Raw genomic sequence first — 15,350 nt, forward strand, 5'->3', positions numbered from 1 at the left:
GTGCATAGTTGAATGCGTAACACCACTGTATTGGGATGAAGCTAACTTATGGGTCTGACATTAGACAGCTTTAATTTAGCGTACGCAGCTGTAGCGTATGCCATAGTATATATAGCGTATGCTAATCAGCACACATTTTTTTTAGTTTTAGTTGGCCTGTGAGATGTTCAGATCTCAGAGGCCATGTGCCATCATTGCGGCTATCTCCCGACTGTAGCTATAGGTGGTGCTAACATGTCGGATGTTTCTTTCGTTAGGCTTCGACTCACTCGAAACGAGAAGCGATCTCGAAAACACTACAAGGTTATCCATAATACTCTGTCATCGTAGCAGCCTGAGACTAAGCGAAAGCCATTTACACAGTCAGTTGCTAAGAACGAAGTCCATATACAAAAGCAACGCCAAATTCAATTCGAAGCTGGCAGCCGGGGCCGCCGCCATGTTTCACGCAAATTCCGCAAACCACACAAAGACGCTAATGCTAAATCTGAGAAATAGTGCGTGTACGCTATATGCAATGGGTCGTTTAGCGTTCTGCGCATGCGCAGTGATGTACGCTAAACTAAAACTGTCTATTATGCAGCACATTTTAGATGCTTGCTGGTTTTAAAGTCCGAAAGCTGAGATACAACAGCGTCACACACTATCACGTGAGGAAAACGAACCGCTGCATGCAGCAAGTAGCGTCAGCATAAGCACTAGATTACAATCGAACAGCTCTACAATGAAGACCACAATTAATTTGCCTGTGAAACAAAGAAACTTATGCGTCCCTGGCGGCTGATTTATGTTTATAAAACGAATGCCGCAGCAGTGCCACCACTGCCCCGCGAAGATGTCACCAGGGTAAGCTGTGCCCTAGCGCTAACAGCAGTGTATTTGAAGAGCGTGCTGATATTACTAGTTCCGTTGCTCTGCCCCAGGATTCACTCACCTCATATGCTACTTGTAACGGACCAACGGCTGACGAATGCATGGATAGGCCGCATATGTCAACGAAGGCGACCAAAAATTTTGTAGCAAGGGAGGCTTAGGGGCACTAGACAATCGGGGGCTTAGCTTTGCATGGTTCCTGCATTTGCTTGGAGAGCAAGCTGGGAACCTCAATGGAGCACAGCGTGGCTACAGTAGAACATGCTGTCAAGGATATTTTGCAGAGAAAGATTAGCGGTCTATTTCATTAAGTCTCTCTTGAATTCTTGTTAAAGATTTTCTTTTGTTGAAAGTGCTTAGCTATTGTGAGCAGTGAGCTGCGCAACCTTTAAAACAAAGTGACCTGCATAGCGAAGGATTTTGAAGGTGCGAGCACTTTGTTAAAAAGGCTTTGACAACATAGATACATTCAGAGCAGCACTTTCTGCCCTTTAGCCCATGCAGAATTTGTAGGTCCTATTTGCGCCACCAGGATCTGCCAATGTACTGCAGTGAAGCCTTTAATATGTGTCCCAATGTCCAATGCTGCGGAGTTCAATATATCCATTTACTGTCTGAGCAAGTTTGATGTATGAAGTTTCATATACATGTAGTTCTCTTGGTGATTCACCACCTGTTATTTAAGCAATAATTCTATTTATAATTGTTTCATACAACAAGGTTCAATTGTAATGAATTATTGCTATATGACATTCTTCCCATTATTATAACTAGTACTCTCAAGCTTCGAACCTCCCAGCTTCCTCATACAGTTGGCCAATGTGACAGTACACCTGACACAACAAGCCATGTCGTACACTTACTCTGTGCATATTCACAGCCCATGCAAGCTTGTGCTGAAAGCTTGTTGCTGCTTGCAGAGGTAAACATTTCACTTGACTGTTGTAATGATCTCGCTGACTATGTGACAGAATAAACAGTTACTCCACAATAAAACATAGTATGAGGCCATTTTGTAAACACGAGTTTGAAGTAAAACTGTGCCATGCATCGTCGAAAAAGGAAAACAACATTACAGGGATGAGCATAGTTATCGTGGGCTTGTCTCTATAGCTTTTATGTCTTGCTTTGTCCACATTATGCTGCACAGTTTTAGTTGAAGCGGTTATTGGCTGGCAGACGTCTTCCCATCATGTTACTACGAGTTTTGATGAAAGCAGTCTTGGCTAGCCTCTCTAGCCCTGGTTCTCTGGCTTAGGTGCTGGTGCCTCCAGTAGTTCAGATTTGAATGGGTGCAAATTAATTTTCCCTCTCAGTGAAATCAGGGGAGGCGCTGCGATCGCCGAGGAGTGTAGACGTGCTCGCGTCGGCTCTGTGTTCGTGAAATGATTTTGCAGCATTTTCTTGCGAATTGTGGCCTAATTTTTACACCAGTCGATCCGTGAAGATACCAGGACTCCGTAGACGCCTCATTTTCAGGTGGAACACTCGATTTCCCTGTGCTACGGACATTTTCCTGTGCTGCGAACGTTTTTGTGAATCGCCCACGCCGCCGCCGCACGTGCACGCCGGGCGCACCGGATGTGCGGCGCGCACTCGAGCGAGTTCCGTATCGCCGATCAAGTTTCTCTGCCCCAGCAACGAGCATGGAGCTCGAAGTGGCCGCCGAGACGGGCTGGCGAACAACTCGCCTTCGCCAACCGGCGAAGCTGAGGGACGACTCTTCACCCCAAAATGACTCTACCCAAACCTCAAGCACTCGTTCTCGTTCCAAGACCAGGCCACCAGTCAAGGCACAAGTTCTAAAGGCTGGACGCATGCCTCCGCTACCTTCCAACCAAATCAAAATTATCATTCGCCCCAAGGGAGCCCTCAACATTGCCAAAATTGGTAGTCCTACCGTGACTACAGCCGTTCTCCAAGCCGCACAGCTCAGCCCAGCAGATATTCAGCAAGACACGGTGTGCCCCAACACCCAACAAAACATTGTCGTTGTAAGTACGCCAAGTCTGCAGAACGCCGACCGGTATGTCTGCATAAAATCAATTCAAGTCAATGGGGTCACCTACGATGTTAACGCGTATGAGACGGCCGCCGAGGACACCACGAAGGGAGTCATCTGCGGAATCCCCCTCTCCGATACCCCACAGCAAGTCAACGCCAATATCATCAATACCCACAACCCCCTCGCACTAGCCGCAAAATGCATTGGAACAACAACCACCGTTGTTATCGCCTTCAGTGGCCCCGACGTGCCAAATCTGGTCTGTTAGGGAGCTACCTTAATCCCATGCTCATTATTCCGCAAGCAAATAGAAATTTGCTACCAATGCGGCCGCCTCGGACATCGCATGGATGTCTGCCCTTTTCCCAATAACAAGATCTGCAGAGGTTGTGGAGTCCGCAACCCACCTCCCGATCACACGTGTAACCCCAAATGGTCACTGTGCGGCGGCCCTCATCTTACAGCGGACAAATCGTGTACGGCTCGCTGCAAGACACCATACGTTATTCGCAAGCGCGTTGGGGAACGCCGAGCTGCAATGCAAGCCACCCTTCAAGAAAGCGACTTCCCGCCCTTGAACTCCAAGCCCCGCTCCAGATCTCGGACTCCATCACGCTCGAGGCAACATTGTTCCCGGACCCCTTCACGTTCGAGACAGCGCCGTTCCCGATCCAGATCTACCTATACCCCACCCGCCAAGTCTCCTACTAACAAGGTGAGCTTTGCAGAAGCCCTTAAGGGCACCTCGCGAGAGGGTCGCAACACACCTTCTCCACAGTCCACGAGCACCAATGATAACGCAGAAATAGCTCACCTCAAAAAAGAAAATGCCATTATGCGCGACCTAATTCACAAGCTCTCGCAAGAGGTTCGCGATCTTAAACAATCCAAGACACCTGCTCCTACACCACCCACCAAAGCGTCCCACTCCTCTAGCCACGACGCTCTACTGACACCAGCCCCCAAAAAGCGGGCCCTCCAAGAGGGAGCCACAGGCCAAGTGCGCTCAGAGGTTAAGGACATGCTAGTCTCACTTCAAAGCACGATGACCGCACTCCAGAACGCAGTAAAATCCATGCAACACGCCGTTCTCGCACTGGCACAGCGCGTCACAAACATTGAAACCCACGTACAAACTCTCCCCGTGCCCGCTCATCCTACCCTCCAAACACCCCGCACTGCCCCTGACGGCATCCCCCAATCCCCATCATGGCCCACACTAACAGAGATACACTTATCTGGCAGTGGAACTGCCGAGGCTATCTCCGCAAACAGCCAGTAATCCGTCAACACCTTCGTACCCTCACCCGGCAACCGGACGTCATCATGATTCAGGAAACCCATATCGATTCGGTCACCCTCCCAGGTTACCAACCTTTCATCCCGATACATGCTTCTCGCCGCCTCTGCACTTTCGTCCACAAGAGAATCACCGCCATCGAACACAATCTCCACGACCGAAACATCGAACACCTTCTCGTTGAACTTATCCCCACCAGGAGATGTAAGGAAAGTATTTTTCTCCTTAACGTGTACAGCCATCCCTCTGCCAAAGTTCGAGGCCGTTTTCTCACCCTCTTCCAGAAGGCCCTTAACGTAGCTGGCACCAACCCCCTCGTTATTGGTGGAGACTTCAATCTCCCCCACACGGTATGGGGATATGGCTACTCGACGACGGCGGCTCAAAACCTTTGGAAAGACTCCCAAGACCTCGGCCTCACTTTCATTACAGACCCCACGTTCCCCACACGCCTCGGTAGCTCCACTTCCCGCGACACGACCCCCGACCTGACATTTACCAAGAACGTCACCAACGCTCAATGGAGCAACACACAACATGATCTCAGTAGTGACCATTCCATCATTGCCATACTTATCCCTCGGATAGCTGCAGTTACTGCCAAACCCCGTGAGTTCACTTGGGTTGACTGGGATGCATTTCGCAAGCATCGATCCGCTGACCAGCACGCGGAACGCATAGAGGACATTGATGCATGGACCCGAAATCTCCACTCCGATACCAATGTAGCCGCGCGCACCGTTACAACCGATGCCCCCGTCGAGCGCATGGACAGTAGATTGGCCCATCTCCTCGCGGCTAAAACATCCATCCTATCCCGCTGGAAAGGGCAACGTCTCAACAGGTGCCTCCGCGCTAAAATAGCCCTCCTCAATAAGGAAATCGAAGCCCATTGCCTCACTCTGAGCCGTCAGCAGTGGACTGAACTGTGCAATACTGCTGACGGACAGATCCATTGTCCCTCTTCTTGGAAGCTTCTCAAACACCTCCTCGATAGCCAAGCCACCCGCTCTTCCCAACAAGATCGCCTCACTAAACTTCTCTATACAGAAAGGAAGAAACGGCCGCGCCCAAGTCTTAGACTACCTCACCAACAAGTATCTCCCCGTGGGCCCAGTGCAATCTCACGGCTCCTACACCGGGCCCCCAACCCCCCACTGGACAAAGACTTTAGTGTCGCTGAGATCCAAGCCACCCTGCATAAATTAAACAGCCGTTCTGCCCCTGGGCCCGATGGGGTCACTAACAAAGCCCTCCGTAATCTGGATGATGCCTCCATCACCCACCTGACAAATTATATCAATGACTGCTGGCGTAATGGTGCCATTCCGCCGGCCTGGAAAACAGCAAAGGTCATCCTTATTCCCAAACCTGGCAAACCTTCTAGCCTCGATCATCTTCGTCCCATCTCACTAACCTCATGCGTGGGAAAGGTTATGGAGCATGCCTTCCTCCCGCAAATCAACACCCATCTGGAAGACACTGCAGCGTATCCTCACTCTGTCATTGGCTTCCGGGCCCACCTGTCGACCCAAGACGCCATGCTACAACTTAAGTACCATATACTAGAAGATAGAACACGTAGTACTAAAGCTATACTCGGCCTCGACCTCGAAAAAGCATTTGACAGCATAGCCCATTTCACCATTCTTGACCGCATCTCACGCCTTAATATCGGTGCGCGCGCTTATAATTACGTCAGAGACTTTCTTTCTAATCGCACGGCCTTCCTTTCGGTGGGGGATCTCCGCTCCGACGCCCAGACTTTGGGCAGCGCGGAAACCCCCCAGGGCTCCGTTATCTCCCCAATGCTTTTTAATCTTGTCATGATCGATCTTGCCAAGGAGTTGCAGCAAGTGGACGGTGTCACCCACACCATATACGCTGACGATATAACCATCTGGGCCCACAAAGGCAGTGACGGCGAAATAGAAACGGCGCTACAATCCGCCATTGAAACAGTCGAGACCTATATCCAAGGCACGGGGCTTCGCTGCTCCCCTGCAAAGTCCGAACTCCTTCTCTACAGGCCTACTCTCCGTGGCCGCCGTCCAAAATACTCCACCGCTAAACGCCATTACGAAGACATTGCGCTTCATCTCACGGATGGCAGCCCCATACCCCTCGTCACCAATATCTGTGTGCTCGGCTTGTTCGTAGAGGCGAACGAAGCGAATGGCATGGCCCTCGCCAAAATCAAGAGAAATACAGCCAACACCATGAGACTTTTGAAGCGGGTCTCCAACCGCCGTGGGGGTATGAAAGAGGAGAATCTGCTCCGGTTAATCCAGTCGTTCGTAATTTGCCACATCACCTACGTTGCTGCGTATCTAAACTGGTACAAGGCTGAACAAACCAAGCTCAACATCCTCCTACGCGGTGTCTATAAACAAGCCCTCGGCCTCCCCGGTTGCACGAGCACTGACCTCCTCCTTCAACTAGGCGTCCATAACACACTGGACGAGCTCATCGAGGCCCAACGTCGCTCTCAGCTGGAGAGACTCACTCTCACAGCCACGGGTCGCCATATCCTCACCTCGCACGGCATCACCTACCACCATCAACACGGCCATAAGCACTAGATCCCCTCCACCATACGAGCTTGGATTCACGCCGATCCTATCCCCAGAAACATGCACCCCAAATACAACCACGCACGTCGCACAGCACGTGCCACGGTTCTCACCAAATCGCTTACTCGCCACGACGGTGTGAGTTTCGTCAACGCTGCCGAATATCCCCACGGTACCCGCTTTGCAGCCGTCACCACGCGTGAAGGGTCACTCCAACATGCTATCAGCCTAGTAACCCCACACGCTGAGGAAGCTGAAGAAGTGGCCATCGCGCTAGCCACCCTAGACCCAACATGCCATACCATCGTCTCTGACTCCCGCTCCGCCGTTATCAACTATATCAACGGCCGTATTTCACACCAAGCCTTGCGCATCTTGCAACAAGAGCCCCGCTCAACCGACCATCAGGTTACACTCGTCTGGCTCATGCAGGCACCGTCCACCCGCACCTCCCCAACCTCAACGAGGTTACCCACTCCCTAGCGCGAGGCCTAGTTGACTGCGCGGGAGAAGGGGAGGCTGCCCCCACCGGTAGGGATCGCCTGACACGCTACAATGATCTTGTGAAGTCCTTCTACTTAGAGCGTAGAACCTTCCCCGGCCCACACAACAAACTATCCCGAGCGCAGGCTACAACTTTCCGCCTGCTACAAACCAATACTTACCCCTCATTACAACTTTATAACAAGATTTACCCAGACATTTACCCCAATCCCACGTGCCATATCTGCAAGACACAGCCAGCCACACTTCCACACATGCTTTGGGACTGTAGGCACCAATACCCCGACACTAACCCCACGACCCTCTCGTCGAGATGGCACGCTGCCCTGCGTAGCCCCAACCTTGACGACCAACTCTGGGCGACCCAGCAGGCCTGCGAGGTGGCGAAGAGGCAACACCTCGACGTCCCCATGTGGGAGGCCTAGGCCCAGTCACCATCTCTTGCTGGTTTCAATAAAGTTTATTCAGTCAGTCAGTCAGTGAAATAATACCAACTTTCCCTGGTTACCGGGCTTCTACAATTCCTCCTGAGATGGACTTGTTCAACAGCTCTACCGAGTACTTTAAGTAGGCAGTGTATTCTATGTCGTAGGGCAAACAGAAAATTAGCATAAGCACTCTTGCTTTCAGGCTGCCATAGACTTCGAGTTAAAAGTGCAGTCCAGATCAACATGCCCGACCTTGATCCCTCCAGCCTATGTGCCAGCCTTCCCTATGAGCCAATACTTGTGCAGGTGAACATACCTTCTTTGTTCCATGCAAAACATTTTGTTAACTGTTTCCAGGAAAAAGTAGTTCAAGCATAAATGGCTAACACATGCTCTTCATACCAGGTTGCCATGGATAATGGAGACGATAGGAAAGTACAGGCCAGCGTCGCTGTCCCAGATCCATCCGGCAGCTTCTCTGTCTCTGTGTCCTAACTGCTGGTCTTCAATGGGAGTTGACACTGTCTCCTTCTATAGGGGCATTTTCTGACACGCTCTTCTGTGGGAGAATGCCCCATTCATAAAAAGAAACAACAAAGATTGGACACGAAATGGTGCAGCTCAAAAAAAAATTACTTGTTGGGTTCGCCACCGGGCCATATGCGTCGGCGCTCGTGACTCGACAAAAAGCAGCCGCAGCGGCACGCGCAAGCTCAGGCTTCACATAGTTTTGCGCCCATCGCAAGAGAGGCACCTCACGGCTACATTCGGATATTGCCAGCGCACAATGAGGAAGTGCAGAAACATGCACGCTTGCAATCTCGGAGGGATGCGCATGCGTGCAAACTCGATACCATGGGTGCACAGCTAGAAGGGGAGAAGGGTCGTTTTGCCACACGCTCGCACACCCTGTAATATTTTGGGGGCAAGTGTACATACTAGACATATTGTCTGTAGTGCTTATTTTTGAAATGTGATATTTTGGGACATATAATACATATAATATGCATCTTGGCTTTGTTGCACATTAAGAATTTATTTTATAAGTACTATATAATTATCTGAAAAGATGAATGTTTCTTTAGATTTCACACATTTCTTTTGCTACATTGTAAATGTATATCCTGATAGATTAATGTTTCGTATGTTATATGTTTGCCGATAGGAGACTTACTGCTGCCATGCGAGGGCCTTCAGGCACATTAAAGCTGTATGTTGCAGCTTTTCGCCTGGAGGACAGCCAACAAAGTTTGTTGGAAATAAAACCATTTCTGGTACGACAAGTCGAAAATTCTACTTGAAGTCGCTGCCTCTAGACCCTTCATGCCAACCGCCATTTTGGCAAGGCTGTGTGATGTCTGGGAATAAGGCTGCTTCGATGGATTTCAAGACCAGATAGCAGCCTTCCTTCACACACTCTGGCACCAAAAAGGGCAGCACAGGTGTCAGTGTTACTTGTGCTACAATTCCTTCACTTGTGCTATAAATAGCAGCAGCAAACTGCCAAGATGCAAAAGCAAAACAATGAATGAGGGCCATAACGTATTTCCCAGCTCCTGAAATCAGTTCCAGTTTTTGCAGTAGACCAAAGCATGGCCTTCAAGATCAGCTTCGATTACCAGTGGGAACAGTTTCCGAGGCTGCCAATTCATTTCATCAAGACTCAGTGTTGCCACACTGCTTTTGATTCAAGTGTGAGAAAAAAAATTGAAGTGAACATTTTCTAACACATTGAATGCAGTCAAATTTTCTTTCTGTTATGCTTTCCTCTTATTTCAAAGCAAAAAAAACCCCAAAAATCTAAGAAAACAAGAAGCAAAACAGAAATAAAAATATCTCAGTATAGGGCGAACATCATTGCACAGTGTTGTGAAACCAGATGTGCATGCCTGTGAGGGTGATGATTGAAGTGTGTGCACTATACATTCAGTGATGCTACAGGCACGCACTGTGCTGTTTGCATTTCATTTGATGGTGATAGTACATCCACACAATGTAGCCACAGGGACAAGTGAGCAGTCAAGTGAAGCTTTTTGAGATCATGTTTAGTTGGATCATGCAAATAAAATGCATTAATTAATCATATGCCATGGAAGAATCAAGCACAAGTACACAAATTACTGTGCATGACAGGAGTGGCTGCAAAGATGTATAAGGCTCACACAAAGGACGGACAGCAGACAAGGGACGATGATATTTAACTAATTTCGCCATGGAAAATGACTTCAAAGTTTGTGCATTAAGTACGAAGAAAATCCGAGGACACCTAAGCACTTCTTATGAGTTGTGAATACTTTAATGTCCAACTGAACGCCACTGAGCAGGCCGAGATATGAACTCCTTGCAGGCAAGCGGGCACGTTAAGACGCTTGGCATATATTGATTTAGCCTTACCGAGGCGCAGTTAGAACACACACAAGAGCTTGAGTAGACAAGGAACAGGTGGTAACACAGGCTTGCGAGAGGGAAGGTGATGTGTTGTCGTAGCAATGCACTCTCCCCTCGCGAAGTAGCGCAGCAGCAGATGTTCCCCTTCGCTCGCGTTCCTCTGCTGAGACACGAGCCAGCAAGTGCAAGCTAGTGTCATGAGCGCGCCTCGTGTGCTCACATGGTGTCACAGTCAACGGGAAATTAGGCACCGTTTTGCTGCTACAGATGCTGCCGGCTTTTTCACTGAAAGAACCATTTAACTCTTGCATTAAAAAAATCCTGTCACTGACCACATAATAAACAGCAATAAAGAAATTCCATTAAAAGTATTGCATCAAACCAGCTCAGAGCACAAAAAATTTACCAGAACTGTCAGGCTTGGCTGCTGAAAATTAATGTCTTGTAGCAAGGTTTAACGAGCACAAATGATATGCAAGAATACTCAGAATGATGCGAATGCTCAGATGCTAAGCGCTGCTCTTGTGCAGGAGCTTGGCAATGCAGCTGGCATAAATGCCAGTCTTCTGACTACTACACTGGTTTCATGAAAAGTAGGTTATTCTGGCAAGAGTATCACTGCAACATCACTGCACTACACTTTTACTTCACTGTGTCAGATAAACAAGTCAACAGACGTCTGAAGTGGTTCAACCACAATTCACAGCTGGAGAACAGGATAGCATCCATAGAATTTGGCGAGATTATTAGACAACAGGCAAAGGAGAGTGGACAAAAGTTGGAGGTGAAATAATAATAATAATATTTGGGGTTTTACGTGCCAAAACCACTTTCTGATTATGAGGCACGCCGTAGTGGAGGACTCCGGAAATTTTGACCACCTGGGGTTCTTTAACGTGCACCTAAATCTAAGCACACGGGTGTTTTAGCATTTCGCCCCCATCGAAATGCGGCCGCCGTGGCCGGGATTCGATCCCGCGACCTCGTGCTCAGCAGCCCAACACCATAGCCACTGAGCCACCACGGCGGGTGTTGGAGGTGAAAGCTGTTCTGTTTGACTGTGACGAGGTGTATTGGAGTCGTCAAGCAACAGGCAATAGCGATGGTGCTTCCTAGCGTGCCGATATTGTTCTGGCTTCAAGGCACATAATGGTGATTATTGCATTTTATAGTGTCCCATTCTTCTTTAGATGACAAAGTATTTAAATCTGTGTATTGGTTACATTTGCAGTGACGTCCAAAATCTAGATTTGTACTGGGCAAAGACAATACTTAAAAATTAAGCTCAGTGGTTTTACATGCCAAAATCACTAAATGATGATGAGGGATGCAATAGTGAGAAACTCTGGATTAATTCTGAGCGCCTGGGTTTAACGTGCACCCAATACATGGCGCACAGCATTTTTTGCATTTTGCCCCGATCGAAATGTGGCCGCAGGGGCTTGGATTTGATCCCACGGCCTTGGGTTTCGCAGCCAACACCAAAGCCACAGCACCAGTAACATTAAAACAAAGCAGTGATTTGATAAAGCGTGTAAGAGCACAACAGTTTTTAAGCATTGCTTCATGCTAAGGTCTAAGTCATAAGCTCGGTACCGTCACACAACAGCCACATTAACGAGATGAACAACGGGGATAAAATGCCAAATTAAGCTGCAAAATTATGAAGCAAAAGCATTTGAAGCTGTGAAGTTCTTTAGGAACTTGGAAGGTGTGGACATTTGGACATGCAAAGGATGCAGTCTTTGGAAACAACTTGCCAAGTTAATTAGTTGTTTTTTACCAAAGCAATATTTCATCACAAAGCAAATAGCTATAATTTAAATATGCTCCAAGATTGAATGCCCTATGATAAAAATTTCTATTGCATTTTTAGCAAGTTATATGGAGCAACCAAAGGTAAGAGACATTTGATGCTAGTGTTCAATAAATTTCAGTTATTAGAAAGCCCTCGTCCTGTGCCCTTCTGTGTGTCTTCCGTTATTTCCGCACTGATTAGTAAGTATGACGCTAGTGACTGCCATAGAATACGTGAAGGCCGAGAAAATAGCAATGGCAATGAAGAGCTATTGCTTGAACAACGACAAAAAAAGCTTAGGTGTAGTGACAAAGCAGAAAGGAGAACATGAACGAAAAGTATGTGCGAAGTCATACATGACAAGAGAAACCCAGCAGGCAAGATGTGGTGAGCAGGGGGGTGGGGAGAAGTATTCCGTAAGAGCCGACCTAGTGGACTGTCCATTTTGGCCGCTACTGATTGGCTAGGGCTGCTGGTCTCCTCCTCTCACAGCTGAATCCAATCAGCAGTGGCCGAAATGGACAGCCCACTAGGTGTACTCTTACAGAATACCCCCCCCCCCCCCCCCCCCCGCAGGAGAAAATGATGAGATGGATTCTTGCCTTGTGAAGTGCAGCAACTGTTTTTTTTTTTCTGTTCAGAGCGAACGTGAGTGAGACTGGAGATGTAAAGGCTTTGATGTGGAGATAAGCTGTGGTCTGGGATGAAGCACAATATTGGTTTCCAGCTGTGGATGAATTTCCAGGAGACCCTGCAGATAAAAGTTTTTTTAGCAATTAATAATTCACGTATCTGGCGAAGGAAATCATTACAGTGAACATGCGGCATAAGCAATAGACAGCCAGGCACATATAGCAAAAGACAGTGCCACTGTAGAGGAATGGCGACAGGGAAGAGCAACAAAAAGTGATCAAGCATGTGCAGGGAGAAGGGTACAGAAAAAGTACAAGGGATCACACAAAGGAGATCAGTTTGACAGTGACAAGAGCAGCACTTATGAGCGCAAATTTCAGAAGAAAGTAGCAAATTAATTGGGTCATCAGTTGCCAAAGAGCAAGCATTTTCTGTCACGAATGCTACTGATGCCAAGCATCAGTCCTGGCGCTGTTAAAGAAGTGAACGCGCAGTTGTGGCAAGGGATAGCAGCAGCAGGTGTCTCATAAAAATGGCAGTAATAGGCTGGTACACTTGGCTACAGTGAGCCAAGTGTACCAGCCTGTGCTTCTGGAAATCTGTGACCTATGTCGAGTTGAAATGTACTGCTAAAGTGGGTGTACGTCGGAAAGACTTTCTCGCCCGTGCGGCGCTCGTGCCGAGTTGGTGATGGCGGATTATTGATTTAATGAGCCATCTTTCGTCACATTAAAGATGTTTTGTGTCTCTTCCAGGGCGAGAAGTAGGGGCCATAGTGTAGACCACTGGCATATCCCCTTCGATATAAATAAAGGTTCTTCAGCAAAACCATGTGCAATAAATCGGTAAGCGGGAGCCGCAGAGCTAGCGAAGCAGGCACGTCGGACGTAGTACATTTAAATTAAAGTATGGGGTTTTACGCGCCAAAACCACTTTCTGATTATGAGGCACGCTGTAGTGGAGGACTCCGTAAATTTCGACCACCTGGGGTTCTTTAACGTGCACCTAAATCTAAGCACACGGGTGTTTTCGCATTTCGCCCCCATCGAAATGCGGCCGCCGTGGCCAGGATCGGACGTACATTTAGGCAGATCGTCATTGTAAGCTCAGGAGCTCTCGTGAGGGCTCGGTTTGCCGGTGACGTATACCGTCCTATCGCAGTACTGGAGAAAATCCATTATATCGTCGGGACGAAAAAAGCACCCCGCCACTTCTATAACACCAGTCGGAACACTGCGGCCGCCATCACCTTTTAGAGTGGTCTACGACCATAAATTGCATAACGACTTTCGCTTTTCCTAGCTACAGGGTGCTAAATATGTTTCAACATGCAGACATGCATGTTCACGCGAATCTCTTGAAGGGTACAGTATGCACTGACAACCAACGCATGATGGACACGGCGAAATGCTATGGCATTAAAGTTGTCCGATTGATCCTCGATATCACAGGTTCGCTGATCAATGATTCACTGATCCCGTCGCCCGTTACGCATGTTACCGTTGCGACAAAAAGTGCAACAAACCTACCAGCAACATCCACGGAGACGCAGGAGGAGAACTTGTGGACGACGCACGGCACGCACGGCTTCGTCAAGAACACAGACATCGACGTGAAGGAATCGCCAGCCGACACATGGCAGAATGCCGGCTCGCCTAGGGACAAACGCATACAAAACGAGCAAAGAAACTTCTCCTCCGTGGTACCTAGGCAAAGGGAGAAACTTAGGGCGCAAACGCCCCCAGATTTTCTCTCTCGCAGCTGGCGATTCCGCAAATGACCGTCTCGTCCAACTACCGACTAGGCTTCCCCGCTTGTCCGTGTATCCCGATCCCGCTCTATCGTTCACGCCGGTCTCCCGCTTTTCGTAGACGTGGCATCCAAAGCGGCGCGGCTGGAATTTAACGACAAGTTAATTTCGGCTGTTCAGAAGCGTGCCGCGCGCGCGTTGAGCCACAGAACAGAGCCGCGGAGTTGGAGGAGTCGAAAGTTGTTTACCCGGCCAGTGTTGCCACAACGCATAGCATCGCCGCTTTCTTTAAACTACATCGGCAAATGAATGTCTCAAACACATAAAAAACACTAGAAATCATTTCTAAACAAAATTTTACGCGTTTTCAGAGTGTTCCACAATTCAAAAGCGATAATAGTTGTCATTAAAGTTTTTTTTGTGTCATGTGTTTTACGACAGCGCATTTGCCTCGTATAGCCACACTGATAACAACGCAGCGACTCGCCGGCGGCGACCGCCGTGTCTTCGCTCGATGTAGCGCAGCCCGACGAACATACGGCGTCGCGCCGCGGCTGATTTTCTGCCACCCGAACTTCGTCGTGAAAGTTCGCTCCATGTATTCTGGCCTTTACACAAAATCACTGTACGTGCTACTGGAAATTGTGTCTACCGCTTGCTATGCTGTTTGTTACGGCGCTGCTGTCGGCACGCGAAGCTTCGGTCCTGGTTGCCCATAGCGGGTGCACAGCGTTGCCGAAAGAAAATGCAGGAAAGATAGATGATTATCGTTGTGGGATAAGATAAGCCTCAAAGGGAGCAAAATTTTTAAGAGGCCAATGTCCGACCCCCAAGCGCGGATAGGGGTAGCTGATTGACCACTGACTTAATTAGGGCCGACTTTGGCAACTTTGCTCAGGAACGTATATCACCGGTGTTGCGCCAAATATTTCTGACGGACGCTGAGCGAAACCACTCCACACACCGAAACGAAATAATTTGGACCGGTCCACCAGACTGTAGTTCTTTATTTTCCATAATGAATGTATAGGGAGGCAGCTTTATCTCACTTGATGGATTGAAGTTCGGGCTCACGCTTTCATTTTTAATATTATACAG

At 48.5% G+C, this 15,350-nt stretch overlaps 1 long non-coding RNA gene across 2 annotated transcripts in view; it reads right to left on the reverse strand.

Moving 5' to 3' along the window:
* LOC139057341 (uncharacterized) overlaps positions 1-14,496 on the reverse strand; it is a 32,949-nt gene extending 18,453 nt beyond the window's left edge. Inside the window, exons 1-2 of one of the 2 annotated variants that reach the window (XR_011512691.1) lie at positions 14,032-14,496; positions 12,472-12,620 (exon numbers count right to left, since the gene is read on the reverse strand). This is a non-coding gene — a long non-coding RNA (uncharacterized lncRNA). The remainder of the gene's footprint in view (positions 1-12,471; positions 12,621-14,031) is intronic. The other variant, XR_011512690.1, reaches the window with a different exon arrangement.
* Between the last annotated feature and the right edge of the window lie 854 nt (positions 14,497-15,350).

The sequence above is a fragment of the Dermacentor albipictus genome, chromosome 3 (genome assembly GCF_038994185.2).
Source record: "Dermacentor albipictus isolate Rhodes 1998 colony chromosome 3, USDA_Dalb.pri_finalv2, whole genome shotgun sequence".
NCBI lineage: Eukaryota > Metazoa > Arthropoda > Arachnida > Ixodida > Ixodidae > Dermacentor > Dermacentor albipictus.